The 15918-nt window shown below is 34.0% G+C and overlaps 1 non-coding gene across 1 annotated transcript; it reads right to left on the bottom strand.

Annotated features, from left to right (window-relative positions):
* Positions 1-14086: 14086 nt before the first annotated feature.
* Positions 14087-14196, bottom strand: LOC115218182. The gene has a single exon (XR_003882232.1). It is a non-coding gene; the product is annotated as a U6 spliceosomal RNA (small nuclear RNA).
* Positions 14197-15918: the final 1722 nt, after the last annotated feature.

Genomic DNA, 15918 nt, shown 5'->3' with positions numbered 1-15918 from the left:
TGAGACCTTAGTCTTTCATACGTCGTAGTCGTTCTTGGATAAGTTTTTATCATTGAACAATTAGTAGCCATCATGCTTGAACATATTCCAAATGTTACACCAACAGCTGGAAAGGTTTCAACAACCCTTCATTATATGATTAAAAATGCCTATAAAGATGGGGTGAAACATGATCTTAGCTTATAAAATGCTGCAAACCACAGAAGTAAGTGGCGATAAATTCCTTAGGTTCTGTTCTTATCTCTGCGTCAAGTAAACTACATAAGTTCATTATAACTTTGAACTTGTCAATCACTTATTGATAGGCTATCCTGTGTTTTGGTAAGGTGATAAGCAACCATATAAAATGAAATGGAAGTTTTGAACAAAATTCTTCTCTTGTAAAAATGAGTCTCCTCTGAGGTTGATGCAAGATTTTCATCGTGAATGATTTTCTTATGTGTTCCATTTGTCATTCTTTTATCGTCTAATTCCACATACCGTAAATCCTCGAGTCTTGTCCGCCCTTAAGTATAATACGCAGGGGATTTTTACGGGGCTGGAACTCTGAAAAACCTAAACCTTGTGTATAATACGCACCCCTTCTCTAACTTGAGTCAAGGAGGTCTATATAACGTCCTTGGTTTGTAAATATATATACGGTAACGTCCTTTAATATGATTGTATATATAACATAATGCAAACGTGTAGCGTTTTGGTGCATTTTGTTTGCAGAAAATATAGAAATAACAGTAATAACGTTTAATATATGTTGCTTACTGCAAGTTATGGATGATTCTTTTATGACTTCATTGCTTTCAGGCTTAGCTTAAGGTATTTTCGCACCCATCATCACAAAATGCAGCTGAATAAACATTGCCAGATAGCAAATAGAGACTTGGACATTGCTAAGAAAATAATATTCCTTTTTAACCTCGTATATATTACGCACAGGGGATTATGACCATTAAATTTTGGGGAAAAATGCGGATTATACTTGAGGATTTACGGTATATTCCTGGTATCCAGTTCAAATTCGTCATATGTATGCTGATAAGATTTCAGAACGTTTTCCTAGCATCTATCTTTACTGTTAACCCGTACAAGACTTAAATTTGAGATTTTAGACTTTAGATCAATTTCAGTGCAGTCCATTTTGTCTCTCAATGTCTGAGCTTCAGTTATATTGCTTTCTTTCCTCACTTTAAGACGATCGAGTGAGGCATGGGTGAGGTTGAGTATTTGATGAGCGACTACGTATCGTTGGATCGGATTTATACGATAGAGCTGTGAGTTACTGAAAGTGGAACTATTCAACTGATTTGTATTCTTCATATCTGAAAATCATATCTTCCAACAAGCATTATTGCAATGCACTACTTGCTGTAGATATTAATACTTTTAAATCCCATCAAGATCAAATATTTATATACAAGACCGACTATGTTATCAAGACGAACCATCAACTACTTAAATAGCATCAGAATCAAAATTAACTATTCTGTTATTAATCTAATGCTACCTTAAAATAATCGGTTGCAACTCGTGATTCCTCCTCAGCAACATGTCTAATCGCAGCTTAGATAACTGGGAATATTCCCAATGTGTTACAAGAAACGTATAGGTATGGCATACATAAATGTCGTTAGTTGTGGATGTACGTTCGACTTAAACAAATTATATTCCTCCGGCTGCATTTCACGACTCACCTTGAAAAATAATGTCCTGAAATAACAAGATCTAACATTATTCGTATAAGCAAATTTGATTTATTTATTTACCTTTCAACTCCTCTAGTAACTACCATAATAATTTTTTCACAGCGTCAATAATAATCTGCTGTTAATGGGCTTATATCTAATTAAATTCATAATCTGATTCTAACAAATTATTCGCATGTGAAACATAAGATTTCAATATTTGCAACCAAGCTTAAATATTTCGATGTTACACACACACACACACACACACACACTATGATCTGTTTGTGTATGAAATTTGACAATAATATAGACACTCCATTCTAACTAGAACTATTTAATTAAATTAAAAGAGATGGACAAATTAGTATAATTTTACCTATAATATTTAAGAGTGTATGGAGATAGACAAAGAACATACAGTCTTCACTTCAGCTTAGAAGCTACTAAGGTATCAGAAAGAAAGACATGTTGAAGATTTTGTTTGTTACTGTTTTATGGGGCCACTTTTAAATTAAAGGCTAGTTTAACAAATAATTGTATATCTAAGGCCAAAAGCACAAGGAATAGTGCCTTCTAGGAAGGGGCTGGGGGACTCTAGGACAAAAGAACAAGGAGTAGTGCCTGCTAGGAAGGGCGTGCTAGGAAGGGGCTTGATGGCCACAGAGGGAGTCGACTGTAGTGGGTGTAGTCATAAAAAAACATGACTACTTCTTTCTATTACGGTGACGAAACTATGAAAGTCAATCGACGAAAGAAGTATTTCCGACAGTCAGCCTGTCAGTTAAATTCAATATACATGCCAATTATATAGTTGGGTCTCTGTTGACGGGATGTTTGAACAGTTTAAGATAACACGAACATTCCTGGTAGTACCCCAAGAAGTAGTCAAAATGGGGAAGATAAGTCACTCACTTGGAAATTGTGTCATATACTTCATATAGAAATTCTAGGACTGCTATGGACATTTTGTTAAGATATTCGTTGCCAAATTCGAATTTACACAAAAAATATAATTTCTAAACATTCTAAATATATTACTCTATCACACGAAAATATTCAAGTCTGTACGCACAAAGTTGCAATTCACTTCCCTACCAATTTAACAGTGAACAGAGATCTGTAGCTGGTGAGATGTCCGAGAGATAAGATGTGATTTAGAAGTAAAGACTTTAGATAGATACAGTCATGATCAACGAAGCATGACTACAAATGATTTTCTTCTGTCACGCGAATAATTTCGACTGCTTCTGTTTCAGCAACCTGACTATCAACAAATATGGACGCTAAGACTACCTAACCATTTCAGTAAATCAACATTCATCACCACACGGGTAAATTTCTCCTTTGTGAAATGTTTTCCTAATGTTCGTCTCTTACTCTACAGAACCGTCGTGAGATGTCTTCCTAAAATAACAATAAATATATATAGGATGAAGAACTGATTTCCAATCTTATTTCCCCATCAACTTTGGTTTGTTATCTTATTGTTATACGGTTTCTTGTAAATTACTTCGCAGTTGTACAAAACATTGACTAAAGCTTAAACACATCTTTATCTCACTCTCTCTGTCTCCAATTCCATACACATATGTACACATCACTCGCGCACACGCACACAGACATGCACACACATTATATGTATGTATATATATATATATATATATATATATGGTATATATATATTATACATATATATATATATAACTATATATATATATTATATATATATATATTATATATATATATATATATATATATTTATTATATATAATAAATTTAACAATAAGGATAAAGTCTTAATAAGGAATCTTAACAAGAAATTATCAGGTAGTTAGCGTGAAAAACCTCATAAGAGAAAAAATCCGAAAATAATTTTTTCACTTGAAAATATTTATTTATATTGTATAGCGGGCATTATTACACATAGATGCCACACGCTAAAAGACGTATTTAATACGTTAAGTGCGAAATCACAGGTGATATAGAAATAAATTCAGTTTTTTAAATGTCTTGCTTCGAGAGCTGCATTCGGTATGATTCGTTAAATTTTGGTAGTAATGACACTTATGTCCCTCTAGCGTGTGGCATTTATGTGTTAATAATGCCCTCTATACAATATATATATATATTATATATATATATATATTATATAATATATATATATATATGAATGTATGGTTACATGTGTATATATGTGTTTATTTAGTTCCTAATTTGAAGAAAATGGCAGTACCCTATGCTTGTTCATACCCTTATCTGAGTATGTTGAGACCGAGTATGTTGCATTTAATATTCATTTTAAGCTGCTGCAATTCGCTAACTTCAAGGAAAGATATGGGAGAGGAGGTAATCCAGTGGTCCATGTCCTGGGCCTTCGTAGTGGATGTAGTGGTATATGTGGAACAGTAAAATGTGCATTCCATAAATTCTGATTATTTTAAGCAATCGGGTGTTGGTTCCCTGGATTTCAGTTTATTCTTTTATCCTCAGGCAACATATTTCCTATCATTAGAAGAAGTGCACCGATTGGAAATTTTTTTAAACGTAGACGATCCATGTAGCACCAAAATAAGCTTCAAACAAATTATGACACCTTGAAATGTAAAGGCGTCATCAATGAGGTCACGAATAGAGGAGAAAGGACGCTTAGATAAATGACAAGCAATTGATTACGTTACAATCCATTGGATAATTAGATGATAAAATAAAGAAGTACTACACCAGTGCCTGTGTCTATTTGAATTTTTGTTGATATAATCACCCACCCTAAATACAACCATGATATCCGCATTTTTATGTGTACTATAATATATTTGTAATTGGAGGCGCAATGGCCCAGTGGTTAGGGCAGCGGACTCGCGGTCATAGGTTCGCTGTTTCGATTCCCAGACTGGGCGTTGTGAGTGTTTATTGAGCGAAAACACCTAAAAGCTCCACGAGGCTCCGGCAGGGGATGGTGGTGATCTCTGCTGTACTCTTTCACCACAAGTTTCTCTCACTCCTACTTCCTGTTTCTGTTGTACCTGTATTTCAAGGGGCCGGCCTTGTCACTCTGTGTCACGCTGAATATCCCCGAGAACCACGTTAAGGGTGCACGTGTCTGTGGAGTGCTCAGCTACTTACACGTTAATTTCACGAGCAGGCTGTTCCGTTGATTCGGATCAACCGGAACCCTCATCGTCGTAACCGACGGAGTGCTTCCGCCCATCCCATTTGTAATTGAAACACAGTGTCTGAAAATCGGTGAAAGGGATAAATCGTTTGCATCGACTTCAGTAGCTGATGCAATTTTATTTAAATCACAACGAAAGGATGAAAAGCAAATCTGGCCTTGGCAGAGTTTGTGTTCAGATCGTAAAGAGAGAGAAGAAACATTGCAAATAATTTTTCAGATGCACTAGCGTGTCTGGCGCCTCCCCACAATTAGGTGTTCTGCAAAAAGTTTCAAGCATTTGCACAGCAAGGCAAGGATTCAAATTGATTTCATCACAATCTAGTACACATCTAGTCTATGTATATTTGACTCCGAAATGATGAAAAGCAAGGTTCACATCGGGAGAGGCTCCGTGTGCAAAAATTCGAGAGAAATAACGCGAAACTTTTGGTTCCGACGCTTTAACGATTCAAGCAGCTCACCACTACGTTATGAAGTTAAAGACTGTAATGTGATTACAGAAAGGTTACATATCACTGAATACAGAACTATTTTCTTAGAGTACAAATTCTTCATAATTTTCGAAAATGAACACCTGAACATGCGTCTTCCACACACACAGCACTCAGGCTTGGAGATACATTTTAAATACCATATTTAAGAATTTTCTAATCAACGAATTAGTTTCACACGAAATACTATATCTTCTAGTTGTTCCCCGATTTTATTAGCTGGCTCTTTATTTAAGATTATGAATGTACGTGGAAACTGTCTTGGTGTGATATGAGTTTTTATAAAATCACACGTACATGTACGACCATACACACAATGAATACACGAATGTATAGACGCACACACACACAAACAAAATATACACACACACACACATATATATGCAGATAGGTATGTGTACGTTCGTATGTTGTGTGTGTGTCTGTGTCCGTGTGTCAGAGAAGATTACAGAATGGCGTATTCGATAAATTCAGCATTTATCGAAATTTATATCATATATTGAATTTCATTTTAAATACATATTACCTATTAGGCTTTCAGTTCATGCATACATATATATATATATATATATATATATATATATATATATATATATATATATAATATATATATATATATGTGTATATATAGATATATATATGTAATATATATATATACATATATATATATACATATAATATATATATATATACACATATATATATATATATAAGTATACATATATACAAATATACAATTATATATACATATATACATATATATATAAGTATACATATATACATATATATATATAATGCGTACATATATACACACACAGAGCTGTGTAGACATATGCACGTATGTGGTTTCGTGTGCGTGTGTCATTCGTGCGTTTGCACAAATATCCGAATGTGCATGTGTGTAGGAGAATGTATAAATTTATTCAGTTGTTTATATAAATTGTTAATGATGTCTGGTTTGTTCAATGTGAGCTGATTGGAACGCTACCGAGTTACTTGCTTGTTACAAATTTTGGTTCCATATCGTCTGGACTTTTATTTCACGAACGAAAAAGAAATAAACACATAAGCCTAACTCTCACCGATCTATAAAATTCTATTTTCCACTTTGATTGCATCAAATAAAATGTTGTCTCAATCCTGTATATGTATATATATATATATATATATATATATATATAATATACATACATATCTGAGTGTGTACATTTATATGTTATATAGGTATACATATAGATATATTTATATAGTTATACATATATATGTGTGTGTATTAATATATATATATATATATACATATATATATATATAGTATATATATATATATATATAATATATATATATATATAAATAGATGTATATATATATATATATATATATCCATGAATATATATATTTATGTATATGTGTGTGTATTAACACACACACACACACATATATATATATATATATGTATATATATATATATATATATATATATATATATATATATATATATATATCATATATATGTCTGTTGCTGTGTTAGGTATGTTCACTATCTCGAACATTGAATCGATACATATTTTATTCGTGCATTAAGGACTTTCTATATTATCACTAAATGATTACATTGAAAATGAGTGATCGAAAAATGAATGTCTTTTTTAAATATCTCGTGTGTTTTCTCTGTTGCTCATTCGGTATCATTACTGAGATTCGCTATTGGTCAATTCATTTTCGCAGATATGCACTTTCTGTATATCACCCATTAAAAAAAAAGATATGTTTAATGAGCGTAAACTAGTGGCATCTATCGCATTTAAGGTATGATAATGAAAGCATTCGTTTCAAGGAAAAAAGGGTGATACAGTAAGGAATCTGTCTTATTCTTCAAAGCTGGTATGAATCAAATGAATCGGTTTCCCTTTCGGGAATAGACTTTACTCTTTTACTCTTTTACTTCTATCAGTCATTTGACTGCGGCCATGCTGGAGCACTTCCTTTGATCGAGCAACTCGACCCCGGGATTTATTCTTTTGTAAGCCCAGTACTTATTCTATCGGTCTCTTTTGCCGAACTGCTAAGTAACGGGGACATAAACACACCAGCAACGGTTGTCAAGCCATGCTAGGGGGACAAACACAGACACACAAACACACACGCATATATATATATATATACATATATACTACGGGCTTCTTTCAGTTTCCATCTACCAAATCCACTCACAAGGCTTTGGTTGGCCCGAGGCTATAGTAGAAGACACTTGCGCAAGGTGCCACGCAGTGGGACTGAACCCGGAACTACGTGGTTGGTAAACAAGCTACTTACCACACAGCCACTCCTGCGCCCATTTGTCTCATTTGGTTTTAAAAGTATGTATGTTTTTGATGCTATTGTAACAAACACTTACATCCACTACCAATCTGACCACGGCAGTAAACCAGTACGCTAGAATACCTACACATCACTCTATAAAAAGAAGATCTGCCTGACGGGTTACTCGATATCGTAGGTAACAAGGTTACTTTCTGTGGTTCATTTGTTTTTCACTATCTATTACATTTGATCATGTTGATTTTCGCATGTTAAGGATTGTGGCCTAGTGGTTAGAGTATTGTACTCAAAATCACGAGACGACAGGATCGATTCTCAAGCCGGACGGCATGCTGTGTTCTTCAGGAGAACACATCATTCACGTTGCACTAGTGCTGTGTGGGGATCACCATGTCAAAAAAAAAAAAGAAGAGAAATAGACAGTGTTTCCTCTCCGTGTCGTAGACTGTAACTAAAAGATGTTGAGTTAGGATTTACATTCGGATCTCGTACCAGGAATGATTACGCATACAGAGCCATGAGCTGGAAGGTTGTCGCCTGAGTGGTACAATGGTTTCATGTGCCACAAGTAGGGAATCTCCGAAAAATGGTTATTTTGCAGCGCATTGCTATATACAACTACAGTAAAAACAACAGCAAATACTACTACTATTACTATTATCACCACCACTACCACCACCAACACCATCACCACTACTACCACCAACACCATCACCACAACGATCACCACTACCATCACTTCTACTATTACAACTGCAACTACTATTATTATTACTACTACTACTACTACTACTACCACCATAGCGATCACCACTAACACCTCTACTACTATTACTACTACAACTACTATTACTACTACTACTACTACTACTACTACTACTACTACTACTACTACTATTGCTGCTACTACTACTACTACTACACTACTACTACTACTACTACTACTACACTACTACTACTACTACTACTACGATGACTACCCGTAGCATAGTACGGTTCTATGCAGTTATAATTGTATATCGCTGATTGAACTTTTCACATATGGTATATATTCAACAATATATTTTCAATTGTACACGTTTTTTTCTTATTTGTTTGTGTGTGTGTGCTTGTGTGTGTTTGCGTGTGTGTGTGTGTGTGTGTTTGTGTCTGTGTGTGTGGTTGATGAAAACAAAAAGCTTGAGTCTGTTAAAACGAGCCGTCATTTTTGAATCGGAAAACAATGATTTCGTTCATGTCACCAGACCAATCGAGGTATTATGGAGGTTAAATTAAATATTGAAAATATTCATAGAATTTAGATATCAAATGTTCAGAGAAAGTATTAATTTATTCTCGCAATAATTAATAATCTAATTATCTATTTGAAAAATGAATTGATAAACTGTAAACATATTTATAGGAAAACGCTGAAAGGAAACTAATGGTGTAGTTTTAAATGTGAAGAAAATTATTAAAACTAATTAAAAGGAAATATAATTATCAGTGAGCTGTTTTCCTTTTATTATTTTCTTAATGTAATAATAGGCAAGACTGACTTTGGCAGAAAAGATTGTATCTATTTAATCAAATGTCAAATATCGTTTGAAAGTTATTAGAGCCACACACATGCGCTGACATTCAAACATGATATCAGATGTAATTTTCGTATATTATATAATATTGGTATACATGACCAGCTGGTTATATGCATACTTACATTTAAATCTTCTTGGTTATACGTTTGCGTTCAAATACATAAATATGTGATAGGCGCAGACGTGATTATGAAGTAAAAAGTTTGCTTCCCAGCCGCATGGTTTCAGTTCCACTGCGTGGGGCTACGTCCCCGTAGTATAGCAGTTCGGCAAAAGATAGAATAAGTTCGTGGCTTTAAAAAGGACGACTGCACACTAGTCCTTCGACTTAAATCATATTTCTTTATTGCACACAAGGGGCTTAACATAGAGGGAACAGACAAGTTCAGACAAAGGGATTAAATCGATTACATCCACTCCAGTGCGTAACTGGTACTTAATTCATTGACCCCGAAAGGATGAAAAGCAAAGTCGTCCTCGGCGTAATTTGAACTCAGAACGTAACGGCAGACGAAATACCTATTTCTTTACTACCCACAAGAGACTAAACACACAGGGGACAAACAAGGACAGACAAACGGATTAAGTCGATTATATCGACTCCAGTGCGTAACTGCTACTTAATTTATCTACCCCGAAAGGATGAAAGGCAAAGTCGTCCTCGGCAGAATTTGAACTCAGAACGTAACGGCGGACGAAATACCGCAAAGTATTTTGCTCGGCGTGTTAACGTTTCTGTCAGCTTGCCGCCTTTAGTCCTTCGACTAAAATCCGTCACAGTGGTGATCCTGCATGGCTGCAGTCTAATGACTGAAAGAAACATAAGGCAAAAGATAGATATATGAAAAATAAAATAATATCCAGTTGATTAATTGTATAATTCTAATATTAGGAAAATTTATAGCGTATGGAAAATGTTATGTTTCTTTTTCGTATTTGTTTGCAAGATTCTCGATGTGTACACAGTGTTGAATGAAGCACCCGGAATAGAGAAACCATGGCATTGATGAAGTCGTGAAAGTGGACGAAAGAGCTCTGACTAACCTGGCTGACTGATTCAATGTGCGAATAATTAATCAATCTTAGAAAAATAGAATAATCATATTTATTTAGTTGTATAATGAAGCTCCAAATATGCATCGAAATTTCAAATGATATTTACCAAAAATATATAAATAAACTAACATTTTAGTAGCTTACATGCTTCCAAACTCCATAAACACTGGTTCACTGAGAGGGGCATATACAGGAGAAAGAAACACTGCATATTTCTATGAACAATTAGAGTCGTTCGACTTTCTTGCTAGAGTTTGCTTATATAATTGAACTTCAGTGGCATAGAGACACATTTGTGATTGCTATCAACGTATGGATCAATGCAATATCAACTGATGAAGTACGCTAAAGCTGTTATAATCACAACCTTTAATGTATCAATATATGATAATAAATATTGACAGGGGTTTCTAAAGTTTAGTCTCATATAACAATCACAACTGTCATTTGATAAGAAATATATTAAGATCTCTCCCTCTCCAAAGAGAATATCAATGCAATTATATGAATAGAACTGTTCATATTGTTAAAGTAAATCGAGAACACACGTACAGTTGAATGGGGTCAAATAAGATCATATATTGCTCGCCGTAGAGTGAATCACATGCTTGTCTCAAAATAACAGTTTCGGAATTTGAAATATTATCTCCGATGTATATTCAATAAAGAATGATGGTTCTTTCTAGGCAGATGTTTTTACATTCCCCTCATTTGAGCACAAGAACTTGCTTTTTCGATAAATGTGTTTTTGAAATTCAGTTGTGCATTATAGTCACATTTTACCGGAAATTAAATCATCTCAAACGCTCTCACGCTTTCCAGCAAGCCTATATTTCAAAACCGTTGTGAGAAACGAAGAAATATCTATCTACATACACTTTCACACAAAAATCTTTAATTATTTGTCATCAGAAAGAAATTCGTGATTTTTACTTGTGTTCGATGTATCAGATAGCTGAAATGTAAAGTTAAATGTAAACTCTTCGTTAACTAAGGTCTTGGAATCTACGTGATATTATTTGGTAATACAAGCTGGAATTTTTGGATAAATCGTAGATAAATCGTTAATAAGAACACGTAAATGGAAATGGATTGTACTAAATCGTTCAGTTGACTATTATTTACATACTCGGATTTTTTAAATGAAAACATCTTTACTCCTGATCTTATAAAATTACCATTTGGAAATTTCGATCTAGAAAGACAAAATTAACTATAAAAATGAATTAGGTAGATATTTTCGACTAGAATGATTTAAATAAGAAGTGATTTTTAATAGTGCTTCCAATCATGACAAATATTTATTAATGTAAAGATAACTTTGTCCATTGTGCAATATTCCACTTGACATGATATCAATATATATCATGGCGATATCAATATATATCGCCATGAATCATTTCAAGCATTCAAAGCCACAGTTCTTTGGAGTATCGATTGGAAGAGTTCTCTGGCGTATTCCAGCCTAATCTAGTATCACATGTGTGATTCTATAAATGAAGCATGTAAAAATATTTTCCAAGAGCGCATAGGGTCACGTGTCAATTGCCATATATTCTCTTGGTACTTCTGTATAATTTACAGGTATTTCATTGATGTAGCCATAAAAGAACGAAACCAAAAGTTTGAACAAGATAATGGAATCCCATTTTTATGTACGCATTCCATACACTCTAATGCTGCAGAACATTTCTAATCTATTAGATCCGAGTGAAACGTATATTCAATGACGATGAAGCAATAATTTAGTTGAACTCGCTTAATTTGTTCTCTTTGTTGAGAGAAACACTACTTACCTCTTCTCCCATAAAGAAATGCTTTGTGATTAGTCAGAGGAAACAAATATTTCTGTGGATATCTAACACAGTTTAGTAAACGTAAGCCTTATACAAGCAAATTCCGCCATGTTATCTCGATATCTGCTCCGTACCTATTTATATCACTTACAAACCAATTGCGTTAGGAAAAACATGAATGTCAAAATATCACATTCGTCAACTTTTAAATTATAGGGAATTTTGCTTTCGCAATGCATAAAAAAAAAATGAAAATGAAAGAAAAGAAAAGCAAAGAAAAAAGAAAGAATTAATATTCGTCGAAGATCAATTTGAAATAATGATATGTTCAATTTATATCAACCCTGGTGACAGATATTTATATTTTACTTCGTGTTAGTTTCCTATCTTCCTAACAAAGACGGTATATAATCAGCAAATAAATGCCTAGAGCTATAGCAATATATCAGAAAGAAGTTAAACTTGAAACGCTGAATTTCATAGGATAATTTTGGAAAGTTCGGCAAGAACGTGACAAAACGCAGCAGAAGATGCTACAAAATGTTAATAATTCTTAAGATACAGAGGAAACGCAAATATATACTGGCACCATGTATATAGATAAATATTATGTGAGCTGTCCGAAGTCGTATATGAACATTCCAACCGAAACTGTCCGTTTCTTAGAAAGCAAAATATTCTAACATGTGTTTGCTATGATAAAAACGTAAATTAAATTATAAACTCGATTAATAAACATTCCCAGATCATCTACAATCTCCTACTTTTCTTTTCATTTTCCTTATTATAATGAGTAATGGAAAAACCAACATCAGGTTTATAGTTGTGATAATGAAATTATCAGGTTTTGACTCAAGATCTCGTTTCGTCAAATGTAACAAATCAACATGCAGAGAAATCTGAATTGGCAGTAATGTGGAAATAACTCTGTTGCCCTAAGGTAATATGTTACAACTAGTGTAAGGCGGCAAACTTGCAAAATCGATAACACCCCGGGCGAAATGCCTTGTGGTATTTCGTCCGTCATTACGCTTTGATTTCAAATACTGCCGAACTCGATTTTGCCTTTGTGGGGGTCGAAAACATAAGTACCAGTTGATCACAGGGGTCGATACAATCGACTTAGCTCCTCCCCCAACTTCCTGGTCTAGTAAGAAAATTTGAAACCATTTGTTACAACGAGCAAAATAATGTATAATTACGAGAAAGGTAATTTTCAAGGTTATATTATTGGGTTGCCCGGAAAGTTCGTACCGATATTTAAAGGAAAGAAAAAGGTCAATAAATACTTGCCATTATATTTTTAATCAACCAAATATGAACCATTTTGTTGCACAATGCGTGTCCATCATTCCTTTAACTTTCAAATACCCTCTTCCCAGAATTTAGGTGGTTTCATGGTATAAAATTAATCAAGGTATCAATTTACGTCATCCAAAAATTTGAAATTTTTACCATTAAGTATGTTATGCAGAGACCTGAATAAGTTGAAATCCGAAGGAGCAATATCTGGTGAATATGGAGGGTGGAGTAATACATACCAGCCGAGCTGCAGCAATGAACGTTCCTATCTTCCATTTTAAAGGGTTATAGAATTAACACAGGTTATAGGAACATAAATCTTCCACGAAAAGATAGCTTTAACCGTGCTCTAAATGGAGGCGTAGTCAAATCCTATTTTATGCATTCAACCATGTTCTAAAATAAGTCGAAAGGTAAGCTGCTATTAATCGGTACGAACTTTCCAGACAACCCAATATTAACCCGCTTTATTCCTACCTTATGATTCTTTAATCTTAATCATCCCTATCTCTCTCTATCTCTTTCTCTCTCTTCGTATATATATATATATAATATATATATATATATATATATATTAAACACACATGCGCTCACACACACGCACACACTCATATACACGTACACATATATATATATATATTTGCTTCTTTGAGTCATTAGAAAGCCGTCATGATGGCGCACCGCCTATCAACATAGGGAAGGCTTCACAAATGCGCGTATCATCCTGGCGATGATGTAATGCTAATCTTCTCTGTATCGTTCTATTTCAAGCATAAATATTGCTCTGCGCGCTCGTATGTAAGTGGTATACATATAAATAGATATATACAAAAAAATAAAGATCTTATTCTTTACAGCATATGTGTGTGTATGTGAGTGTGTTAAAGTGTGTGTGTATGTGTGTATCTAAAAATACGCGTCTTCTTGAAATATAGATATATCTGTAAGAGTATTTTATATTAAGGGAAGAACGATAGATATACGAATAAATTTGTTTCGGGATGTGTTGATAGAGTGGCAGATATAAATCTAGAAAATATGCATGAATTTAATTTGTCGCTCTGAGATTATATCCTGATTGAAATTGGATTCCTCGTTTAGAGAACGTAAATCTAAAACTTTTAAAATTCCTAATGATTTGATTGAAAAGATGTCAACTAGAAATAAAATGCTATCGTCTCATTTTTGTTTGCAGTAAGTATATTTCTCTTATCTAACTATTGCTTCTATTTGCTATGAGCAAAATGTATAAGAACCACAGTAATTATAATTAAAGAATGATGGTATCCTATATATACTTTCCAATATATTTTTTCTTTAACCATGATTCTTAAATTTCTATAGATTTTGATTATCACCGCCTGCACAAAAGAGAATGAGTGCATTTGATAGTAATCAATGTGTGCATATCATATATGGTGGATATTTATAATTGCAACTTCAGAGAGCAATGAGCTTGTGTATCCCTCTCTCATTAGTTCTTACTCTCTCACCATTTCTTTCTTTCCCCCTCTCTCTGTTTCTCTCTCTCTCTCTCTCTTTCTCGTTCTCTCTCTTACTATATAAGTATGTGTTTGCGCGTGTGTATATACCTACGTAACTTTAGGTACCAATTACAAAAAAAAAGCCAAATTCGATACACCATGAAACGAATGAACAAAAACCTGATGAATTGTGAATATAAATGATAATACTAGTCATATATATTATGACAATAATATGCATCGGTGATATATATATATATATATGCATACACTATGGGTGCAAGCATGGTTACATAATTAAGATGTCCTCAATCAAAACCAGTGTCATTTTCCATCGTATTGGATGTGAGCTCCATAATAGCAGCTTACTATCTAAAGAGAATGTGTGCGGAAAACCGTCTTATTCATGCATGGATAAATGTGTGTGCGTGTGTGTGTGTGTATGAGTGTGTGTTTGTGGGTGTGTATATATATACTCTTTTACTCTTTTACTTGTTTCAGTCATTTGACTGCGGCCATGCTGGAGCACCGCCTTTAATCGAGAAACTCCACCCTGGGACTTATTCTTTTGTAAGCCCAGTACTTATTCTATCGGTCCTCTTTTGCCGAACCGCTAAGTAACGGGTACATAAACCCAAGGGGACAAACACAAACACACAAACACACACACACGCATATATATATATATATATATATATATATATATATATATATAACATATTTACGACGGGTTTCTTTTAGTTTCCGTCTACCAAATCCACTCACAAGGCTTTGGTCGGCCCGAGGCTATAGTAGAAGACACTCGTCCAAGGTGCCACGCAGTGGGACTGAACCCGGAACCATGTGGTTGGTAAACAAGCTACTTACCACACAGCCACTCCTGCGCCTATATATATACATACATACATGCATACATATATATATATATATATATATATATATATATATATATATATATATATCCATGTTTCGTAAATGACTTGAAGAAAATAGCACATCTAAGCAATCTTACCGAAAAAGATTGATAAATTAAAAA

Source organism: Octopus sinensis, linkage group LG12 (genome assembly GCF_006345805.1).
Source record: "Octopus sinensis linkage group LG12, ASM634580v1, whole genome shotgun sequence".
NCBI lineage: Eukaryota > Metazoa > Mollusca > Cephalopoda > Octopoda > Octopodidae > Octopus > Octopus sinensis.
This window is presented reverse-complemented; position numbering and strand designations above follow the sequence as displayed.